Genomic DNA, 6,000 nt, shown 5'->3' on the forward strand with positions numbered 1-6,000 from the left:
GATGGCAGAGCTAATGTTTGAAGGGAGACCAATCAACTAGACTTATATTCACTGGACTTTAGCGAATGAAGGGGGATCATGTAAAAATCTGTAAAATTCCAACAGGACTAGACAGGGTAAATGTAGGAAAGATATTCTTGATTACTGGAGAGCCCAGACCAAGGATCTTAGTTTTCGATTATGGGGTAGGCCAGTTAGGATTGAGATGAGGAGACATTTCTTCACCCAGAGAATGATGAGCCTGAGGAATTCTCTGCTATGTAAAGCAGCTGAGGCCAAAACTTTGAATATTTACAAGAAGGACTTAGATATAGATCTTAGGATTAAAGAGATCAAAGGGAATGGAGAGAAATTGGGAACAGAGTACTGAGTTGAATGATCAGCCATGATCATATTGAATGGTGAAACAGGCTCAAAGGGCTGAATGGCCTACTCCAGTCGCTATTTTTATGTTTCCATGTTACTATGACTAATCTCCAAACCCTTTGGATCAGCTTCAACTGGAAGGTCTACACAATCCAATGGTTTCAGAAGCATCTGGAAATACAATCATTTCATCAGCCTGCACCATTTTATGACTCCAGCAAGTTTGTGTTTGTTCAAAAGAAACAAAAGTTAAATCAGAAATGCAAAACAGAATACAGTTTTCTCTTCCATCCTTCCGGTCCTGACTTCAGATTGACCTATGTATGATTTTAGTCCTATATCAGAATGATTGGCTCGTAACTGATTTCTGAATTGGACTATGAGCAATTCAGTTTTATCACAAAGAACACGATAAAGAATTTCTTTGGAGAGCAATGTCTAAAGAAGACCTATCGCCATTCTCTCAAGGCAGCCACAGATAGGCAAAAAATGCTGCCTTTCATCTATATTCCAAGAATGATTGTTTAATAAGAGATTGATAACTATGTCAGTAGCCCTAAAAGGACTATCTGTAAATTTTAAATAGAATTGGCCACTTTAAATTAAGTGGCTGCATGTATTTTCAGGTTTTACATATTTTCTTTATGCAATAAAACTGATTATTCCCTTTACAAAGGTTGTTAACACAGTAAGAATGATTTTTTTTCAACCCTTAAAAAGCTGCAAATTAAATTAAGTTTCATCTTTTCCAAAGTCTTTACAGGGCAAAAGAGCAGCTGTCAATCAATGACAGCCAAAATATATTCTGAATCGAGAAACTGAGATTGCTGGCATCTGCTGTTGGCTGACTGGCAAAATGGAGATGCTGCTGCAGGACATGGTAGAAAGGGATGGGGGGTGGGGGTTGCCCAGATGGTATCAGTGCAGCATGCCTGGCAGAGCTACCAGATAGGCTCAAACACTGGGAACAGATACAGAAGATGATCGAAGGTGCTGAAGTAAGATTCCCAAAAAGTGGCATTTGTCAGATACTTAGAGTGAATCTGGAAGCAACTGAGTAACATTTGTCAATTGATGGTCTATCCACTTGACCCAATTCATTTTGTGAATTTTCTTCACTAACGTCTGAATCAATGCTCTTCCATTAATGATCATTATTTTCTCAAGCTTCAGCACAGTATGCAATCAAGCCTCAGTGTACAATTGAAAACTTGGCACATTCCCACATTTAAAGGGTTTTACCGGGAAGTAAGAAAGTGGTCAATTACAATAGAATAGCCTCTAGTGGGCCACGCACATGTAGGTCTGTTCCTTCAGTTTGCAACATCTGAACATTTAACAATGTTTCCTCTTGCATGAGCTGTTGGCATGACTGGCAAGGCCAACATTTGTTGCCCTTGAACTGATTGGCTGTCTAGATTATTTCAGAAGACAGTTAAGAGTCAACTGCAATGCTATCGGTCTAGAGTTATTTGTGGGTTTGACACTATAGATATTGAAAGGCTGTTTCCTGTGGCTGGAATGCCTAGAATGAGGGCTCCCTGTCTCAGAATAAGGCATCAGCAGTCTAAGACTAAAATGAGGAGAGATTTCTTCACTCATGCTCACCCTTTGGATAATAAGAGAATCATAGAATGTGGGGATTGTGCAAGAAGATGGGTTGAGATTAAGTATCAGTGAGGATCTTGTGGAACGGTGAGATAGTTTCAAAGACCCAATTTCACTTCCTTATACTTTTTTTTAACAAATATAAGGAATTAAGTGCGTCACTAGGCTTGAGACACGAGTGCATTATTTTTAAGGGAAATTGGCTCCCGTGCTTCATTAATGTTAATTAAAGGGAGCTACAAATGACATGTCCATTACACTCTTTAAAAGTAGCCATTGTTTCTTACAGGGAAGCTGCACTGTGAATGCTGACACTGGATATATTAGGCACGTTGAATAAAATCTGCTGTGGACTTTCGGAAATGCTGCGTTGGAGATATGATTCATAGGATGACTCATAGGTTGTTCTTGCAACTGGGGCTTTAAGGAGTCGTCAACTAAGTGGCAAAGCTGTAGAATCTGGAGTTTGCAGAGGACGTCAAATTTAGGAGCATTGCGCCCAGGGCATGCTTGAAAAGTCAGAGGAAGCTGTCGGAGAGATGGTGGTATCATGGTCAAAGTAAAGCTGGCCTCATAATCCAGAGGCTGAAGCTAATGACCCAAAGTTCAAATTCCTTCTGTGGCTGCTGATGAAATTTAAATTCAATGAATAAATCTGCACTTGAGAGCTAGTGTCAGTAATGGTCACCTTGATTGTTGTGAAAATCCTTCTGGTTTGCTTATACCTCTTCGGGAAGCAGATCTGCCATTGTTACATGTCTAAAATCTCAATTCAGGCACAGGGTTGACATTCCGAAAGCTTGTGTCTTCTAATAAACCTGTTGGACTATAACCTGGTGCTGTGTGATTTTTGACCTTGTCCGCCCCAGTCCAGCACCGGCACCTCCACATCATTAAAAACCAAAAGAACTGTGGATGCTGTAAATCAGGAGCAAAAACAAAACTGCTGGAAAAGCTTGAAGAGACTACAAGAGAGTTGCAGTGGGAGAAAGATACCCTGAGGTTTGTCCGCAGGGAGGACGGTAACTTCTTCAATGTTAGCTTTTGTGCTCCTAAGATGCTGCTTGGCCTGCTGGGTTCATCCAGCTCCACAGCTTTTTATCTCAGATTCTCCAGCATCTATGCAGTTCCTATTATCTCTGCTGGAAAAGCTCAGCAGGTCTGGCAACATCTGTGAAGGAGAAAACAGAGTTAACATTTCGGTTCTGGTGACCCTTCCTCAGAATGTCTGAACCGAGGAAGGGTCACCAGACCCGAAACGTCAACTCTGTTTTCACCTCCACATCATTGTTATATGGTCTGCCCCATGTCACCTCAGACCACAGTAATCTGGCTCACTCTTTACTGCCCTCTGAAATGGCCCAGCAAGGCACTCAGTTCATGAGCGATTTAGGGAGAGGCAGCAAATGTCCAAGCAGGAGGTCTTGTACTTCAAGACCTCTGCCATTTTCTTTCCCTGGCTTTCTAACTGCTTCAGACAGCAGTCGACCTCCATCTGCTGCTATTCACACATTCCACACCCACCATTCTCTGTAAAGTTATTCCTTAATTTCCCCACTTTTCATACAGCACTCACACTTTTCGAACAGTTATCAAGCAGGGCTGTTTATGTAAAAATGATGGCCTTTGTAGTGATGATCGCAAGGTGTGCGAATGAACAAAACAAAGGAGAGATGCCTTTAAATAACATTTGTGAAGGCTGGCCACTACCAACTCCCTACCAACGATTGGAATTTGCTGTTCCTATTCTTTCCTTGCCTATGACACCATTCCAGAAAGTGGCATTCTTCCAGATTCCATCTTCAGCATCTCTGAAGTTGATTAGAATCATAGAACTCCTACACTGAAGAGAGAGGCCATTTAGCCCATTGAGTTACCACTGACCCTCCAAAGAGCATTCCACCTGAACCCAGCACCCCATCTTATCCCATAACCCTACACTTCCTGTGGCTAATCCACCTAACCTGCACATCTCTTGACCCATGAAAGGAAACCGGAACACTTGGAGGAAACCCGCGCAGGTACAAGAAGAATGTGCAAACTCCAAACTCACGGAAAATGGAATTGAACCCAGATCCCTGGTACCATGGGGCAGCAGTGGTATCCACTGTGCCCTACGAATTGCTAAAGGTCAGTGTAGAATCATTGCACGGCAGAGTCAATGAGTGCCAGAGAAGCTGGTCATAGATGGCGAAGCTCACCATGAGAGGTGGCATACCTCTGTTGTAAGGATCTTTGTAGAAAAAGTTGCATAGGCATCCTTGTTCTTTCAGCTGGTTTTCTCCACGATATTGACTGCCATTTATCATTTTGGGTGCCTGAGTTCCTGAGCTGTTACATTAATGTTGAGGCTGATAGCTTTAGTTCAATTTTAGTTCCCTCATCAGTTTACCTCATTTTCAGAGACACAGTCCTTACTCCCTTCTGTAGTCCACATCCACAGTTTGTCATGGGATGAAAGAGTTAATTCAACAGCATACAACCATTTCAATTGAGCCTTTGAATAAAAACAATTTTTGCTCTCCACTCAAAGGCAGTACAAAGGTATCCCAACTAGCTCCTGAAGAGTCACAGGCATCAAAACTATTGTTAACTACAAACCATTAATGTGTGATAATGGGAACTGCAGATGCTGGAGAATCCAAGATAATAAAATGTGAGGCTGGATGAACACAGCAGGCCCAGCAGCATCTCAGGATCCTGAGATGCTGCTGGGCCTGCTGTGTTCATCCAGCCTCACATTTTATTAACCATTAATGTGTCTTCTTTATCGATGAAACCGCTTTGAAACTAAACTGCACAATTAATAGGCTTATATTTGAAAAAGCATTCTCACCATCAGGAAACCTTTCTGTAAAAGAAAAGTTAAATTGAATAAGGATCAAATATGAATTTGATTTTCTTAACTTCCTTCCCTGTCAGTTGCGGTGTTTAAATATAAAAGAATATCATTTTTATTGAGAAGGTGAGTGAATCATGGAGGAATCATTTGGAACATTCACAGAGCGCCATGAAATGAAAAATCTGAATTAACATATACACAGCTGATGTACCGTCTGGATTAATGGTGTTTTGTATTGATGCTCACTTACATCATTGGCACTTGCAATGGAGGCCTTGGCAAATTTTCTATTCCATTTAAACTCTATTCATATTGATGCTGATATGTGTACAGTTCTCTGTTTTTTCTTGCCATGTACCAAAATAAAAGCAAGTGAGTTGTCTTGCAAAAGCAGGGATATATCGGTTTCCAGGTTGGAAATAAATGTGTTCTTACGAAAGGAAGGAACAGTTCATAGAGCTATTTGTTTTAGGCATTTATGTTTTCTCTCTTCTCGCAGAGCAATGCTTGGCCTCCATGCTCAGTGTGTTTAGCAACCTCCTACAGTGGTGTGATTAAAATCAGGAGCACCCTGTGTAAGGAATTGCAGACACCGATCTGTTTCCCATCACCGCATGGTGCCGTATGCTGCAGCATTCCAGAACCTGGTCCTCGAGCGAGACATTCGTTGAGGTTTCTTGGCCTCTTTAAAGCATTAGTAACACTGCCTTGCCTGTCAAAAAAAAACGATGCAAAGTATTAACCCAATGATGTTAACACGAGTAGCTTGTTAAACTATCTTATTCGTGCAAACAGAAATTGACATAGAAACAATCTTACATGGCTGTTAGGGGTCCCACCACCAGAAGCAAAATCCGTGCAAAAAGTCCGGCTTCAGTAGATAGCAGGACCTGGGGCCAAATGACTGCTGCCAAGCTTGCTGACCCTAATAAAAAAAGGTGTCCTGCCATGCAACCATATAGCTATTGAACAGTCAGCAAATCACCAGCTTCATCAGCTCCACTGCTGCTGGTGGTCACTGTTGGAATTGCACCTGGAGGATGAGGCACTGTTGACTGAGATTTACCTCCAAAGTCAGATAAGTGGAATCTGGGACATCAGGCCAGGCCTGCTGAGGTGGGGTAAATGCCGAGGCTGGGAGAGCAGGAAGTGCAGAAACAGCTGTTACCATTCAGGGCTTAAGC

General features: G+C 41.9%; 1 long non-coding RNA gene across 2 annotated transcripts in view; it reads left to right on the forward strand.

The window, feature by feature from the left end:
• LOC125456460 (uncharacterized) overlaps window positions 1-2,677 on the forward strand; it is a 147,801-nt gene extending 145,124 nt beyond the window's left edge. For both annotated transcript variants that reach the window (XR_009446745.1, XR_007248450.2), the window contains exon 3: window positions 2,264-2,677. This is a non-coding gene — a long non-coding RNA (uncharacterized LOC125456460). The remainder of the gene's footprint in view (window positions 1-2,263) is intronic.
• Window positions 2,678-6,000: the final 3,323 nt, after the last annotated feature.

Source organism: Stegostoma tigrinum, chromosome 1 (assembly GCF_030684315.1).
Source record: "Stegostoma tigrinum isolate sSteTig4 chromosome 1, sSteTig4.hap1, whole genome shotgun sequence".
Lineage (NCBI taxonomy): Eukaryota > Metazoa > Chordata > Chondrichthyes > Orectolobiformes > Stegostomatidae > Stegostoma > Stegostoma tigrinum.